General features: G+C 38.8%; 1 protein-coding gene and 1 long non-coding RNA gene across 10 annotated transcripts in view; one reads left to right on the top strand and one right to left on the bottom strand.

Moving 5' to 3' along the window:
• Positions 1-11,659, top strand: part of LOC134742286 (uncharacterized) — a 529,938-nt gene extending 518,279 nt beyond the window's left edge. The window contains exon 3 of the long non-coding RNA XR_010127927.1: positions 11,593-11,659. This is a non-coding gene — a long non-coding RNA (uncharacterized LOC134742286). The remainder of the gene's footprint in view (positions 1-11,592) is intronic.
• The window catches only part of LOC134742269 (disintegrin and metalloproteinase domain-containing protein 11), a 784,213-nt gene that overhangs the window by 714,446 nt on the left and 50,869 nt on the right, over positions 1-18,898 (bottom strand). The window lies entirely within an intron of this gene.

Genomic DNA, 18,898 nt, shown 5'->3' with positions numbered 1-18,898 from the left:
AGGAAACTAAATATTTTCTTTTATGCCGTTTAGTACAGCTTTGATGTCTACCGTTCTCCAACTCTCCCTCAAATGCTCAAAGGTTAACTGGAAGAGATCCCTGAAAGGGATAAGTTTGCCTTTGTACAAATGATGCGTTTTTCTCTTGTTTTATGTTTCTTTTTGTACAATAAAGAGTTTTACTACTACTACTACCACTACATCCTGCGTCATAGGCAAACTACCAACTAGACTAGGAAGTCGTCAGTACTAAAACCACATAAATATAATTTTATAGAAAAGGTCCTGATGAGCTTTAGTATCAAAGTGTCCGCTTGACTGGGCTAAAGACTCCAAATAAAGGCTTCAGCAAAAATCTGGAATGACCTACCTCCGCCGCTGCGAGAACCGATGAATTTGGACAAGTTTAAAAACCTTGTAAAAAAACACTTACTTGAATTACAAAGGCAAACATAAAAAACAGCGATATATATATATATATATACACACACACACACACACACACACACATGTACAAATCCCGTGCACCACCGGCTATACCTATTCACCCAACCACAGTAACAACAATAGATGACACTCGTAAACAGTTACAAACACACGATACGCTAACCACTTGGCTGTAATATTGTAACATTGTTTTTTATACTATTGCTTTTCATAACTGCTCATCATTTTACATATAACGGCTCAGAAAAGATCATCATGTACTTCGTCAGACCTCCAAAAAAGGGGCCAAACTGAAAACCAGCGCTGGACTTCAGTCTAGCACATGCTGAGCTTGGTACCCATGGCCAACATTATTATTATTATTATTACGAGCCTATTGTGTCCCACTGCTGGGCAAAGGCCTCCCCCCTCTTCTTCCACTCCTCCCGGTTTTGAGCTACATCTGGCCAGTCGCTCAAAAAGGAGTCCAAGTTATCCCGCCATCGCCGACGAGGTCTGCCGGATCCCCGGTTTGACTCATGGGGCAGCCACTCTGTGGTTATTTTGGCCCACAAGTCATTCGGCATGCGGCAGACATGACCAGCCCAGTCCCACTTTAACTTGTCCGCTTTCCGAGCTACATCTATTATTTGGGTTTTAGAGCGCAGCGTGGTGTTCCGGATGCGATCCCCGAGTTTCACACCTAATATGCTGCGCTCCATACCTCTCTGACAAACCCCGAGTTTGGACTTCTGAGCTTCCGTCAAAGACCAAGTCTGAGCACCGTAGGTGAGGACTGGAATGGCCAACATGTATTGGAGAATTTGATTACCTATTAGATTAGACAATAAGTTAGTATTTAACCTAGAATAAGTTAACACTATACTTAAACTAGAACTTTTGTATTGTATTGTTGTATTGCTATTTTTTGTACTATCATGTTTTGGCAATAAAGTGATTTGAATTTGATTTGAATTTGATAAATAGAACGGCCTGTGACTCAGAAGCGAGGAGCATAAAATGCATCCTGGTTATATTCTCATCGCTACTGAGCACAAGAGAATATTCGACGACCGCAGGCGACAGTTCATTCCAGTTTACCTGTACAAGGCAGGAAGTTTCTGGAGAAACGCACAGTCACAGAATATATAATAGTACTAGGTACAGAAGATACACTCCCTAACAAAACGCGAATACTACGCGCAAGGCGGCACAAGCGCATGCAGGCGTCCGTTCCATAACGGTGTGCGGAAATTACTATGGCAACACCTCAAAATTGAGGCGGCCGCAGGTACTTGTAGCGAAGCGACGAAATCGCGGAGTGAGACACGCCTGGCACAGTGCAGGACTACCAACCATCTAAGTGGTGAAGATGGAAATGTTGTCTCGTATGGTAATGGTGGAAAGAAGTGGCAAGGCTTGAATGACATCCTAGACCGGGCCGGACGCGGGCCGAGGCGTCCGACATGTCATTTTCTATCGGCTGATCGGTAATCACGTGGTTCTTTCCATAGAAAAACGAAGCTCCGGAAGCTCCGGCCCGGCCCCGGCCCGGAGCACTCCCCGTTATTATATGCGATATAAAATGCAGAGCGAAGCTACATTTCTACACAGTGCCAAGGAGTCGAGAGGATCTGAAATTTTCCGGCCGGTTGCAAAATAGTTTACCTAAATAACATGGTACAATCGGTACATATACATACTATAGACACTTGCTTGCATTACCAATAAAAGTAAAATGGCGTGAGATTTCATAAGCCAAACGCTCGCCTGAGCTCGAGCCAAGGGCGGATCCAGGGGGGTCATGAGGGTCTGGGTCATGACCCTGGGCCCTGAGCTGAGTCTAGGACAACAGTAGTAGATATTTAGATTTTGACGATAAAATAATTATAATATGGAACCGCCGCGCCCTTGGCTCCAGCTCGCTAAACAAAGGGAACAGCCATGGATGCGATCTATAATTCCCGCCATAATAAGATTAAAGAAGCTCCACTGACACAAAGGTCATAACTGCCGTGATGTTTCAACTACAAAATACCTTTTTGTAAAAGACTATATAATAACATTGATTATGTGTACAAAAGTTTAAAGTGTAGTCCAAAAATGGACTGTATTATTATAGAGTTACAATGCCTTTTTAAGTTTAAACCATGTATGAGACCGCCAATGACGTGTGAAAAGAGCAAACGGCATCTAGTGCCGAAAAAGGGTAAAATTTAAAAAACAGGATTAGAATTTAAATTCAGTAAAAAACAATAACGTAGTTGAACTGACAATAACAACCCAACCTAGGTAATAAATTGGACAGAGCTTTTTAAATAGGAGCCACTGAAATACCCGCATAAAATAGCAACACAACACAAGACTCACAAGAGTAACGCTCAAAACCAAAACACATCAAACGCACCTTCCTTCGGTAACATTCCGTGTGAACATCAAAGAGAAATCAAACTGGACGGCAATTTGTGCTCTTATTTCCAAGCGGGAAATCTGAACTTTTCTGGCCTGGCGGGCCTGTCAAAATTGCCGGCCTGTCAGAATTGTGCTGGTAACTGGCATAATTCGTCTGGGAGCCGCCAGGGGGCGCCTGTCACACCGGACGTGTCAGTCATTTTAGAGCGGAGATTGATTCCTTTTTTTTACCGGGAAGGTTTTATTGGAAAGTATTTCTGATTTGTGAGATAAGAATTGTTAATTCAAAGGCAAGGCTAGAGGTTATAATATCCTACACTCTCTTGTTTAATGAGAGGGCAGAGGATGTCCTATCCTATCTCTACATGTACAAAATATAGACTGTGACAGCTACTTTCGAACGCAAACTATAGATTATCTTTAATTATAAAAGTATTCGAGGGCAGCATATAGCTGATTTCAATTAACCAATATTATACAAGACATGCGAACGCAGACTGCGCAAAATGCATATTTCGGCCACGAAAACTCACAAAACGACTTGCAATATTCAGCACAAAAAATTATCAATTCCTTTTGCACATAGGACATTTTCTACGTGTCCCAAATATACCTCGCACTTAAGTGTTACTCTCGTTGCTACCGTGTCAGTAGCGCCCAAATGCACAGCTGAATAAACCTGTGCAAGAGCAGAAAAGCGTATCGTAATATGTAACTTGTTTCTGGTTACTTAGGTAGGGTACTGGTGGTTAGGCTCTTTCGGTAGGTCGTGCAAGACACGTGCATTCGGAATAAAAGTTGTTTACGGCAGTGCGCCCAGGTGTGCTCAATAATGCACGAATGCATTGCATTTACGTGCACGACACGTGCTAATATCGTGCAAGAGGTTTTAGGAGATGGACGATGTGTTTGTGTTCTTGCGGAATTTTGTAAAGAGCGCAGTTCCAGTTTTGAGTATTTTGTCTTGCGCAGGGCCCACTCCTACGTTACAAGTGATTGAGACGGAGGACACAAAAACTTCAAAACTTCGCAATAACGTCTCTAATGTTTAATACAGCATAAAGAGCCATTAGCTTTTGCAACGTTAAAAACACTTAAGTAGACCAATTTTCCGTGGCTTCCGAGATTCGTTTGTATCCTACTAAAGGGGCCCACTGACTTTCAGTCCGCCAGACGATATCGGCCCGTCAGTTGTTATAACAAAAATTTAACAGTTCCGAACAACTGACAGGCCGATATCGTTCGGCGGACTGATGAGTGGGCCCCTTAACGTATTTACGTAGCCCTCGGGTAGACTGGGTTAGTCACAAAAAGAAATTCCTTACTTGTTGTATTTGGTACAATAAGAACTCTTAAGTAGGTAACACTTAAGTTTTGAATACCTTACAATGTAAATAGAAGAAACAGACAGTTAGACTAAGTATTTTCTTGTTAAATAAACCTGAACCAAACACTAGGCGACACACAGGTATTTATCATCCAAAACTTTCCAACATCTTTATCATCTAGATGCAACTTTTTAAACCGTTAAAACTTCAATAGTTCATATTTCCTTCTTAGCTGGCGGGTAAACATGTTTACTCTTTGCTACACTACAGTAGGTATTTATAAAACGCATTAAGTGGCCTAATCTCATCCCACGGCACTTAGACCTTTTCCATTAAGGTTTGGCTTTAATTGCTAAAAATCGTAACAAACATTATTTAGCAACTAAGTTTAGTCCTTTTGAAATCAGGTTTTGTGAGTTTTTAGGTTATATTCCTATCGCATACCGACCACGTGCATGGTGAAGACATAACACACCAGTATAAGAAACTTCGTTTTTTTTTAATTTGAAATTGGAAAAGTGCCGCTGGACACGGGTGCGCCAAAGTTCACATAAAATTGCGACTTCGATTATTGGAAGTCCGAAAATGTTTGTTATATAATTTTATATCATAATGATCATTACTTATAACTTGTCTTTGCGCATAACTATCGTAACACCAAATCATTCATGTTAATAATGTCAATCATAATAAATATCTGTAATGTTAATTTTCATATATTCTTTTAATATAACGATTTTAAATAATGAAATTTTATATCATATTTATTTTTTAACATAACGATTTTAAGTAATAAAATTTTATATAATATTTATTTTAAACTTTACCTGGTTTTATTTATAAACTGTCAGGTATCTTGCATCCACACCACATTCAACTTGCTATCAAAAAAGAAATACAGTCCCAGAGTCGGGATAGGTACGACGACGAGCGAAGCGAGGAGGAGTGTTAGGTTTCTTGTGTTCCTCAGAGCGGAAAAAGGAGCCCCGCGATGCGGGGCTTCGTCGACTCCTTGGCGGACCGAAATAGCTTAATAGGCTAGGTACATGAAAAATAAAAAAGTTGCAAAAGTTAAAATGTTATGCTTTCAAATACTTATACAATTTAAGTTTATAATTAATAAGTTTATTATAAAAACCATTATTAGTCGTGACGAGTTGGAAATGACATTATGTTGTTAAAAAAATCTGCCTACAGATAATTATGAGCAATGATTTTGGTAATACAAATTTATATACAACAAATTTGTACGCAAAAAAATTATGACAAATGATTATTATGATCAAAAAGCGTTATTATGAAAAATAATATGACAAGTAATGTTATGTGAGCCAATATGGACCCGCCGCTGGACATACTGTATATTCATGGTAACTAGATAGTAAAATTACCATTTTAGTGTGCTATGTTTAGCCATGTTTAAATCAGCCTTTTTATTTGGGCCGTTTCAGCGTTTTAGGAGGTTTTTAGTGTTGTGAATTAGACCAAAATAGATGCTGAGAGTTCGATGGCGTAAGTAAGACCAGCTTTTGTGTGTTCTTTAGAACGTGTGTGTAATATTTCAAGACGTTGGCATAATGATCGAGTGAAGACCCACAAGTCTTTACGCCTGGAGGCTTTAAGACGTAAAATTAGGTTTTTACTTAACGTTACGGTTGGCGGATCTGCGGGGCATCCATCACCGCACAAAGGATTGCAAGCGATAAATACTAAATTCCCATTGCTGAAGAGCCAAAGTGTAATTAATTGACTGAACGCTTTGCAAAACATAAGAGATTTTGCGTTGATGGTTGCGACAAATTGTGACGTTTACAACCAAAAGGTACCACATTGTCGCTTGTCGATAAGGTTGATTTCTAATTGAAGCTACATGGAAATAGCGCCTTACTGACAAGCGACAATAAGTACCCTTTTGGTTGAAAATGGCACAATTAACGTTCGGTTAGTAAAATTAACGTCTTTATTATTTGTACTCGAGTTTTAAAAGCGCTCGCTCTAAAAATAAAAGAAAAAAGTCACGACAAAAACAACAAACAACAGTTTTAGTTATATTTTTATAATGAAGCCTAATTGTACGACTGTTTACATTTCAAATTTAAGTCTAAACATTCGTCCTTTAACGTATAAAACCAATCGTAACGGTATACAATATACATATACTAAGAACTCGTTGCAGTGTCGCCGCAGATCGGTGGCACATTAATCACCGCACAAAGCCTCGGCGATATTGTTGAAAAGCTCCCGCGCGATAGCTTTCATTCCGTTCGGGACACACGTTAAAACGTCTTAAAGATGACGGACACTTTTAGCTGGTTTTAAAACACGATTTGAAAAGCTCGGTTTAGCTCGGCTTTCGAATTGTCTCCTCCGAGCGAGTGCGAATTTCAACTTCGAATTACAGGCATGCGATAGATCACTATTGCGCTATTGAATAATAACTGATCGATTTCTCCTTTTTAGGGTTCCGTACCCAAAGGGTAATAACGGGACCCCATTACTTAGACTCCGTTGTCCCTCTGTCACCAGGCTGTATCTCACGAAGCGTGATAGCTAGACAGTTAAAATTTTCACAGATGATGTATTTCTGTTGCCGCTATATCAACAAATACTAAAAAGTACAGAGCCCTCGGTGCGCGAGTCCGACTCGCACTTGGCCGGTTTTTTGAATCCGACAAGTTGCACAACCAAACCAGGCCTTAACGCGAGGTTTAGACTAGCAAGAATTTGCATGCAATTTAAGTTACATTGCCGAGTACTTAAGTAAACTGTATTTATAAGTTTGATCAGATACCGCAATGTAACGAAAATTGCATGCAAGTTCTTGCTAGTCTAAACCTTGCTTTAAGTAATAAACATTTTAATTCAATGCCCCCAAATTCTAAAACCAAATGAAATTCGTAATTGCCGCACCAACCCGCGGTAAAGGCGCAATTGTTCCGAATTTAAAACAAGTTAACTTTCAAGAGTATCTTATACTTATAACGCTTCTTCGATCGTTCTTAATTTGGACCTTAATTCGGCCGCAAAACGGCTGATAATTGTTTTGATATAAACAGTTAGATACGAGCTAGTGAAAGTCACTGACAATACGCGGGCCGCTAAGTTGGGCTCGCCGCCCAAACGAGGTGCTAAACGCTGGCTGGACATCGCTCGTAAAACTGACCGGAGTTCCAATTGCATTCAAATTTGAGACGTATTAGCGACAGATTAAAGTTGCTTTTTGAACTCAACCCGTTCTAAAAGTTACGTTCCAAAATTCATAAAATTATCCAAGTTCGCTAATGTTTGAATTAAATTCGCAAAACTGGGGTCGGTTGGTCGAATAACTTTCTTTAAACCAACGCTCGAAACCGGTTACAATATACGTGCAAGTAAATACCGAGGAATTTTGGTTTTGTTCCGAGTTCATTTCTTGAAGACGCGAAAATTTGGCGAATGGTTAAATAAAAGCATTGTAACATGTCACCGACAACGTTTGGGTCATACACATTTTGTAGTAAATATGCTTACTTAACTCGTTCGCATCTTTCCTGTAGACATCGCAAAGTTGAGTTAATTTTGACGCTGCATCCTTAATTATACATTTGAGACTCAAATAAGAAAAACAGGATAACAATAAAAATATTGCGCCCATAATTGAACCCTGTGGCACTTCCTTATGTATGTTAGATATATAGGTAAGTACTAGATTTCTGTTTTTTTTTTTCGTCCATTGTATCTGAATAAATAGTTTCCTATTTAATAAATATTCACGAACGAAAAAGGGCCAGTGCTCCTCCTCTGATGCCGTAGTTTTCCTAGCAATAAATATGTCGTGATTAACCATATCAACCGGATACCGCATACAAACCGGACGCCAAATTAAAAATTTAGCGTGCTAATAAAACGTCACCGCAGACAGACCGTGACGTCATCAATCACCGAGTAATGACGTCATCCATTATCAATTATTGACAGCGTGGCGGAGATGTTCGCCAAACGTACTCTGTGTTTGAGGCTGTAGTGCCTATTATAAGCTGACCTAGAGATATAACATAACAATAACTCCGTAATAGATGGATACAGTCTAAGGAAAAAACGTGCCTCGAAAATCACGAAAATTTGATTCTCGATCAGATGGCACCACTAGTTTTGGCCTACTCTCGTATAGAAGGCGTTGACGGTTTCGTTTGTTATTTATAAATTTAACGCATATCAGTGAAAGAACATGGGTCAAAATCATATAAAAATAATTAACGCAAATAAAAAAATCATTTATCCATATTTAAATACATTTTAACGTATTTTTATAAATTTTCATTTTTAGTTTTAAAGTATGTCGATAGATGGCAGTGAATTTACAGTGGTTACAAAATTTACTATGACAGTACCGCTCTATCTTATTATATCCTTTTTGATAACAATGAATGATAGGAAGCGTAAGATAAAAGATTAAAAGGTAAAACATTTATTAAATAACATACATAAGCTAACAGCATTAATAACCAGGTATTGTAATAATATTGTGGCCGCAAAATTGACAGCTAAAGTAGATGGAGCCGCACGGTCCCGAACATTATGCGGGAACTATCAAGGGCACCAGCTTGTAATCAGTTTGCATTGTAAAATACATTTTTAGGGTTCCGTACCTCAACGTCAACGGAACCCTTCTAGGTCTTTGTTGTCCGTCCGTCCGTCCGTGCCAAGACCCTTTATCTCGGAAACGCATAGAGGTATCGAGTTGAAATTTAAACCATATACTCATGTCTACAGTTTCTTAAAAACGTTTTTATTTATTTTATTTTATTTTATTTTTACTTTGGTACATGGAAAACCAACAGCGCTATACATATCAAAAAAACTATAATAGAATTAGAAAGCCAATTATAGGTTTTCACTTATAGAAACGGAATAAAATATAACAAGGTTATTGCCCAACTTAATTACAAATGAACAAGTTCATACAGCACAAGTTCATACAAGAGAGGATCGATATGAATATGATCGATTATTACAAAAAATAAGTAGAAAAGAAGGTAAAATCTGTTAGGTAGTACATTTAGCCATAGTACATTAGCCCTGACCTGCGCCAGAATCATTGTCACCCATTCATTCATTCATTCATTCATTCATTCTCATTGTTTTTAGTGCATTAATAGCACTAGACAGGAATAACGGTTATTATATTACTCCGTTACACACTTCATACACAAGTATTCCGACTGCTTCTATTTTGTCAAATTATTTGCGGAACCACGTTGTACTCGTTGGTCAAGTTCGAAACACGAATAAAGTTGATTGTTGAGTAGTAGGGCTCTTCGAGGCAAGAGTTAATAGGTATCTCATAGGTAAGCGTGCTCCACCGTAGACCGCATCATCATTTACCATCAGGTGGGATCGTGGTCAAACGCCTACCTATTCATCATAAAAAAACAAAAAAAGTAGTGTTCGTCCTAGCGATATTTATTGGAGAGCGATGAATTTAGGATGAAAAACTGCTATACCAGCCGAGTTGGTATTATCTCTAAGGATACCAAATTATCTCTAAGGATAATTTGATAAACTAGATAATCTTAGACATAGACATAGACATAATTTATTGGTAATAAGGTATTACAGGTCACAATTTTTTGTTACTTATTTCTACACATCTTACATCTTTTAATTATATCACAAATAAATAAATAATTTTTTATTAAACAATTCAATATTACACGTTACTATTCTTTATAATCTATTATACATATTACACTACTATTAAGTATTCTTTATAATCTATAAATTCTTTAAAACTATAAAAGCTTTGCTTGATTAGCCAGTTTTTTCCTTGCTTTAAAGGAACTAAGTGTTAACGCTTCTGTGATATAGACTGGCAGCTTGTTGTATACTACCGGACCAGCAACATATATAATCTTTATCAAGTTTTCGACATATCTTATATTTTAGGATATTTTTGACGTATCTTAAGCGCAAACATACGGAATTTTCGTTCGGTTCCCGTACGGAATGACAGGTGCAAGCGAGACAGCACTATACATGTGTATAGCGACGTCCCGTTCACACCTATCGTTCCGTACGGAAACCAATGAAAATTCCGTCCGTGTGTGGCGAGTCTTATACTGGTCTGTAAGACGAGCGGTCGGCGAAAGTCGCAAACAAGACAAGATTTACCAAGTTTTCTGCCCACATTGATCATTTTAGTTTAGACCTATTAGGCGGGGGCTACTCAGCCCATCAATCTCATGATAATGCATGTGGGAATAGAATTGACAGCGCTTTTGGAGTTTCGGTCAACTGTTAGTTTAGCAGGGTGCGTAGCCAACATGCCAATCGTTTACGCTCCGAAGAGAACGAAACGCAACTGTCACTGTCGCACTAAGAGTGAACACGGAAGAGTGATAGAGAGAGATAACTACGCTACGCTACGGAGAGTTAAGGGTCTCCGGCAAGCTCGGTTCTCCATATTTTTTTTTTTTTTAAATAGGCAGGCGTTTGACCACGATCCCACCTGATGGTAAGTGGTGATGATGTGGTCTACGGTGGAGCACGCTTACCTATGAGATACCTATTAACTCTTGCCTTGAAGAGCCCCAAATTGTACTCATGCGGAAACACAGACTCGGGCAGGGCGTTCCACTCCTTGGCTCCATGTTAATAAACGTAGTTCCGCTCTCATTTTTAAACGACTAGCTAGATTGCTCTGAAACTGTACTTACAATAGGATAAAGTATATCTATGTCTGTAATTAGTTTATGTAGCTTCAGATACAAGTAAAAAAATTCAGCTAATTTAAATTTTTCATACAAAACTTGTTTTTGCTCTATTTGGTTTGTTTTATAAACTAGAGCTATATATAAACTAATTTCAGATCATTAAATCATTTTACGGTTTAGACTCACTTGTTTTAGTCACTCGCAATACACGGTCGTCGTGAACGCTGCTCGCACTATTAGTGCTTGAAAAAGGAGACCTAGGCTCTCCGAAACATGTCGCGCGAGTGACTAAAACAAGTGAGTCTAAACCGTAAAATTATTTAATGTTAGTATGTCTCACAACAGTTAAATTCGATTAATTTCAGATCTATACATACGTATATCTTGGTCTGAAATTAGGTTATATTAGGTACCTCATGTCATTGTATTTGCAAGTCATCATTACAATCCAACACGTAGTTTTAAAAGAGAGCGAAAATACGTTTGCTTGCCGGGGACTCTGAAGGGGCCCACTGAGTATCAGTCCGCTGGACGATATCGGCCTGTCAGTTAGAAGAAAAATTTGACAGTTCCGAACAACTGACAGGCCGATATCGTCCGGCGGACTGATAGTCAGTGGGCCCCTTTAAGGCCAGAGCACACCGGCTGCTTGTGCGTAGACGGGCACAGGTCACGCAAGCGGTATGCCGTCTCATAAGGATGGGTAACTTGAACTTGTCATGCTCGCTTAAAAGTCTTTGCTAACGGTGGCGTCGTTGATCGGGTCGCCACTTTCCCGAATGAAGGTTGAGGGAGACGATGGCTGAGATACGCGTCATACTCGTGAACGGGTGCTATTTGTGGAGACTGGTTTGTTTAAGGTTTAAGCTAACACGGGCTATTTGTAACTAATATAGGTTTAGTAACTTTATTTTTAAGTATAATTACAGTGGGACACCTCATTCGGTTCTCGTATCTTTTATCTTAATCAATGTGTTAATTATACAGGATTATGACTCTTGGAGACCCTAAACATCTCTAAAGATAATTTTATAAACTATATAATCTTTCAGTTCTAACACTCAGACATTTTCACCTCTAAATAAATTGTTTTTTAGGGTTCCGTACCCAAAGGGAAGACTCCTCTGTCCGTCTGTCTGTCACCAGGCTGTATTTCATCAACCGTGATAGCTAGACAGTTGAAATTTTCACAGATGATGTATTTCTGTTGCCACTACAAAAACAAGGTGTTTAAAATTGTGTTTGTTAGAAGGGGATAAACTTACACAAAGGTTTCCTAAGTTTTAGGAATAAGGGGGTAGCATCATTTTCATTCTTGAATGTTAAATGCGAAATAGTAAACGATGCAGGGGGGTTATTGTAGGTTATTGTGTAGAATTGTGTGTTTTTTTTGTTGAGATCAGTCAATTTAAATGTAATATTTTAAAGTAAAATGTGGGAATGAGCAAAGAAGAATGCCTCAGAAAAGCGTGGTTATAATCTTTCGGGTTCCTCGTATACGCAGTGAGTGAAGCTGAATAAAAGTATGTAATCATAAAAAGTCAGAAATCCGAGGTAATCTGTATTGTGGCGTCAAATCAGTATTACATGTTTATTGCTTTATGAATGGTCGGATTATAGCTGTGAGGGGGGATTATTACATGGCCACTTTGTCTCCCGGGCCGTTATTCTCAAAACTTGCAAAGCTTTAGGGAACCAGTATAAAAAAAAAGTAAAAGGAAAGGAGACAACCGCTGGCTTCTCCATACAAACTTAGTCCCCATTTTTCTCTCTGGATTTATGGAATTGATGTAAATTAATTTGTATGTTTTTTTTTTACTTATAATAATTATAAAATCGAAAAATAAATAAAACGAATGGGCATAGCCATGGTTGATATGCATCAAACTGTGTCAAATATTGTCAACTAAGTATGTTTAATCTCTTTGACCCTAACAGCGCGTCATACGTAAGCGAACAACACGCGAACGCGAAGCGAAGCGACGCGGCGCTGCGCGGCGGGCTCACGGCGTTCGTGTTCGCAAGGGGATCGCCCACGTAGGACACTATATAATAGGTATCAAAGGATTGATTCACCCCGCGCCGCATCGCTTCGCTTCGCGTTCGCGTGTTGTTCGCCTACGTAGTATGCGCTGCGTTAGACATCTTTTCGGTCGGTGATCCAATATAAAATTCTAGAGTTAGACTAAGACAAGTCTGCAACGATTTTGAGAGCACACGCAGTGCAAGTGTCACTTATACGTTATAATTTTATAGAAGTTTGTAGTTGTATTTTCTAAGTATGTAAATTGTAATGTATGTTGTGATTTGTGATTATTTGGATGAATGTTTAATTTTAATTTTGTACAACTGTACTTTTTTGACTTTCATAGGTGCATTATGTTAATGCCTAAATTGAAACAAAGAAAATTGAATTGAATTGAATTGAATTGAGTGTGTCGTCGTCGTGTCGTGAGACGTTGTGAAAAACACGCACAGACATTTTGTCAAACGGTGGCGAGGACCACCAGGTCAGTGCCAGAGGTGACACTGACAGCAGTTTGTTTATCACATCGTTACGTCATCAAGATCACGTGACAGCTTGGAGCGTTTTTGCGCGAAATTTAAACACTAATCAACGTCGATTTTTTATTAAAAATTAATAAATAAAAATTTTAAATATTTTTTTTGCAATAATTACGTGTAGATAGTTCAAAAAAATTGTCAACAGCCCTATTCAATAAAAACACGGTATATATCCAAGGACTACCCAATTAAATATTATCCCTCCTTACCCGGGGTAAGTTACCTTACACAGGTAATTAAAAGCCCGGGGGACAATCAATCATCCAAGCTTTTAAAGCGTCTCGCAAAATCAAATTTCACCTCAGCTTTTATGATCGCGAGAGACTTTGAGTGCTACGTTTGACAAGCTTGTGATGTTTTGGTGTGGTCGGGCTTTATTCGCGTTTTCGATGTTTATAGACTTACAGAGAAGTTGTTGGACTATGGAGTCTGTGGAACATTAGACAAAAACAATCACCTAAACCGCTAAATCTGTCACATCATTATTGATACATTGATTGATTGATTGATCTCTTCCTGTCGAAATAAGACGCGCTCGATCCCTTACTATTTTCAAATCTAATCTTAGAGAATATTATCTGTCCCTTCCTTAGTATCTGTTCGCGTTACTGGTTATCACTTTTGGCAATAACTTGCGGCGCCATGCGACGTAAGCGCAAGCCGCCATAAGGTACCTTTTGCCGTGGAACGTCTTTACTATTTCATATCTAGTGAATCTCTAATTCATTTCCCGAATCGCGCCGTTAGTCATCTCATCTTACATCCTTCTCAGCCGACCGATGTAATGAAACACAACATCTAAATGAGCCCGTACTCTGTGTAGGTATTTATGAACTGTTGTGTTCCAGGTGGTGAGTAAGATATACATTAGTGCGCGCCCAAAGATGCAATGTGTTAGCTATGTCGGGCCTCTATTTGCCTCAATTCGTCTTTGGGTACGGAATCGTAAAAAAGCGCTACGATTTTTCGATAACTGCTGGCTGGACTCACTGTACCTTAAGGCCGTTCCATCGGTTTGCCGCTGTCTCTGTCACATTTCGCAAGAAAGAACGGGAAAGAGCATGCGCGCCAAGTGTCCATTTTGATCGAATTTTGTAGATTTTTATTTATTTTAAAAACGTTACCCTACAATATCGAAATTCGAAAGCTATGATATTACTATTAAAGTTAAGATTGTTTTTTCTTCTTTTTTTGTTTATAGTATCACATAATAAATAACCGAGTAAAGTTGGATTAAAAGTCCGAGTTAGAGGTTACTTTGGGAATTAATTGTATCGAGCGAAGTGTAATAATTCGTGTATCGGAAGCTATGAAATTAAAGATAATATAGTCAAGAACTACATATATTTTTTCCACGTCTACGAATATCAACGCCTCTTAGAAAAACATGATCATATAAGGAGATTTTTGGTCTTCTGGCTCAGGGAACCGCCTTAAGAGAAAACATTACATTTTTCCATACAAAGGTTCTCGACATTTTCCTCTCTGGATTTTGGCCCTAGATTTTTTTTTATATGAGTTCAATATTACCATTACCTGTGTCTGTATGTTTTGCGTTTTATGATTTTCTGGTTTTTATAATAACTAGGTTACTTCAAACAGCGCCAAAAACAGCCAAAAAATGCGCTGTGAACAGACGCCTAGCATGCAAAATCGACAAACCGCGAAAATCTAAACGGTCAGACATAGATAATTTCGTTCTCATTCCGTTCCCAAAATTTCGTTACGATTGGTTAAGTTTTGGAGGAGGAAAATGTTGAGAACGAAACCTCCATTTCTGAGATTTTTACGAAGGAAATTTCGCCTAAGCTGCAGTTGTCCTTATCGCACTAAATTTAGGAGCCGCCCACGTCAGCGCGACGGAGATATTTACCTAAAATTCTCATATCGCCGCTATACTTACTCAACCTCGTATCTGCAACACTCATTTGATGACAAAAACACCTTTATTCCGAATGAAAGTAAAACGACATTTCCATTAAAAGATTGTTGCAGATATGAGGTTGAGTAAGTATAGCGACGATATGTGATATTATCAGGGCTCAGCTGGTATTTGCAGAGTAAATCTTTGTAGTTGTAAGTTTAAACGGACGACATTGCGCGTGTATGTGATATTTAAAATATTGTTCCTACCTATAATGTTAACGTTAAGGTTAGCTTTAACCCGTAAGAACATATCTTTGTAAGCCAACGTCCTTTTTAGGGTTCCGTACCCAAAGGGTAAAAACGGGACCCTATTACTAAGACTCCGCTGTCCGTCTGTCCGTCACCACTGTATCTCATGAACTGTGATAGCTAGACAGTTGAAATTTTCACAGATGATGTATTTCTGTTGCCGCTATAACAACAAATACTAAAAAGTGAACCCTCGGTGCGCGAGTCCGACTCGCACTTGGCCGGTTTTTTTATATTAAAGAGCCAATATAAAAAACCCATTAACAAGACATAAACTAATGTTACCTACCTTCTATTATAGAGATCGCTTAAAATTTATTATCCAATCCACCGAACACTACTTTCAGATCAATTCTCATTTAACCTCTTAAGTAACTAGGACCTTATCTCTTAGCAATACGGTTCAAGTTAAGTTAACAGTGAGGATGGAACGTGTACAAAACTGGACCACATTCGAATTGTAAATAAACAATGATCAGTACGAAGTACCAGGACGTGGTCGTTTGCATCCATACAGACTCCGCCAGTTCGAAACCAAAACGTCATATGTACGCAGGTTTAACATGTTGAAATGGTACGTTTTGGAATTATGTTAATATTACTGTATGGGTTGCTATATGGAATTTTGTATGGGCTGCCAAATTACAGACTACGTGTCTTCAGTGGATGCTGAGTTCTACATAAGCAATACAGATATAGCTGTAAAATATTTTTATTGTTATTTTTGCAATAAGCAGGTGAAAACACTGAAAACGCTATTCATTTTTAGAAAAAATTGATAATTTCAAAGCCTATTTTAAGAAGAATTATTGGTAGACTTATATTGACCGGGATATAGACCGTGATTACCTTATGTATTATTTGTGAGCTCCCGATATTTCGACGCAGTTACATGCATCATGTTCACGGGTGACTGAAGATAGCGGGTGGGTGTCAAAGTTGTGTAGACAGCGCTCGGTCTACCCTCATTCTTGCGCGTCGGCTGCGTTCACTTTCAACGTTACCAACGGTCGCATTCACACTTGTTGGTCCGGTCGCGTTCACACTCGTTGGTCTGTCCAAACACACTACACTCACGGTGTCACTACGCGTGTTTGTATATATCACTGGTTTTTACACAAACAAATCACAGAATTCCACACATTTGACAATATAAGTCTAGTGAAACTAACCGTGAATCATTCAAAACTCTAACTAGAATTATTGGTGTTTTGTGATTTTTAAAAAGGATTAGGAGAACATTGACAAAAAGCTGTAGAGTTAGATCAAGAAAAGTGCATCGATTTTGATAGGATACGCAGTGCAAGTGTTATTAATAAGTTATAATGTCATAGAAATTTGACGTTTAAACAACACTTGCACAGCGTATGCTATATAAGTCATTGCAGACTTTTCTTGGTCTAACTCGATGTGTATAAACAAAAATCATTCATTCACTTTTAGAAGTAATTTTTAATAGTAAGTTATTATTAATTGGTAGTAAAGTGACATGTCCACAACTTACTCATGAAGATAGAAAGGTAATATATTACAAAGGTAAATAGTCGTTATAAAACGATTTCCTTTCGTTTTCTGTCAAAAAAATAGTTATCGAGTCAGTCAAAATAGGCTTTCGAGAATTGTAAAGACTACCAATTTATATGCACTAGTGACCAAAAAACAATTGAGTCGCGATAAAAAAAGTGAGTTATGTAGTCAACTCCGCTCTTCATAAAGCTTACCGACCGAATCACTTTCGGTCCGGTCTATTTCTAACCGATTTCCCAGAATTGACAAGTCAATTCGAACGTACACTGACATCAGAATAACATCTAACTGATGTCATCGGACGAGACGTACGATAACTAAATAACATCATTTGAATATCATTCTGTACCCATAGTGTAAAATTCATTGACATGACGTACCGCAAATGTCATTTTGTACGGGATTTTGAGTTTCCAAAACGTCCCGCTTGGCGCGCTGTTCAAAATCCCGTTCCAAAACGCGAACATAACGCAAACGCGAACGCTCGTCACGCTTTCGAATGAAATTTACACTAGGAGTTCTGATGTCAGTGTACGTTTGAATTTGTCTGTGAAGCCCCGTGCACGAATCGCGGCGCGAAGCCGCGAACGCGAGTGTGGAGTCTAGTTCGCTAATCAGCGAAATCGACTCCACACTTGCGTTCGCGGCTTCGCGTCGCGTAGTCTGGAGCGAGCTTTAAATGAAATGAGGAATCTTGTTATACTAGTTTACAGTCGAGTGGATAAAAAACTTTGTGATGTAGGATGGATCCATCTATCAGTGTCGATCGTTGCGAAATACGGAAGCGAGTGAAAAAGCGCTAGTTAGTGATCACACTTGACTGAATACGAAAGTTTGCCAACGGATCAGTATATTCAAGGGTGTCAAGTTCCAACGGTTCCGCGGCCGGCTCTCTAAAACTGCGTAGGGTTTGTTGAAAGAAGAAAAAAACCGGCCAAGTGCGAGTCGGACTCGCGCACTGAGGGATCCGTACTTTTTAGTATTTGTTGTTATAGCGGCAACAGAAATACATCATCTGTGAAAATTTTAACTAGCTATCACGGTACGGGGTGAGATACAGCCTGGTGACAGACAGACGGAAAGCGGAGTCTTAGTAATAGGGTCCCGTTTTTACTCTTTGGGTAAGGAACCCTAAAAAACCAAAACCATTCGGATCTTTCCTCAACAACTCCCATCTCTCTGTGTACAATTATTGATTTTAAATTAAAATATGGGGCATTTTCTATGAAAAGGAACCTTATTGTCGATGGCGCTTACGCCGCAGAGCGTCGCGCGGCATTGTATTTATATCGGAGCATCGTTAATAATTGCGTAAGCGCCATCGACAATAAGGTCCCTTTTTATAGAAAATACCACATATACAGTTTTCTTTTACTAACATGTACAATAAAAATAGTTATTTGTTATACAAGGGTGCAAAGTTGTATTTTACCCGCGAGTGTAGAATTGAAACACGAGCGAGCGAAAGGATTCTATAGGTGAACCACGAGCGAAGCGAGTGGTTCTAAAATAGAATCCTGAGCGTAGCGAGTGTTTCTACACACGAGAAGTAAAATACATTTGCGCCCGTGTGTAACACAAAACTTTTCACCTCACTATAGCGAGGAAAGTGCAACATCCACAGGCGTTAGATCATCTTCATCACTGGAATCACTCATTTCTTTACGATATTATAACAGAAAACTCTGGAAGTTGTGTATTTTTACGCGAGTCGATGAGAAAAGGTTTTAAGTAAAAAAATTGTTGACAATGTTGACATTTTTGATGTATGAA

The sequence above is a fragment of the Cydia strobilella genome, chromosome 6, assembly GCF_947568885.1.
Source record: "Cydia strobilella chromosome 6, ilCydStro3.1, whole genome shotgun sequence".
NCBI classification, from domain to species: domain Eukaryota; kingdom Metazoa; phylum Arthropoda; class Insecta; order Lepidoptera; family Tortricidae; genus Cydia; species Cydia strobilella.
This window is presented reverse-complemented; position numbering and strand designations above follow the sequence as displayed.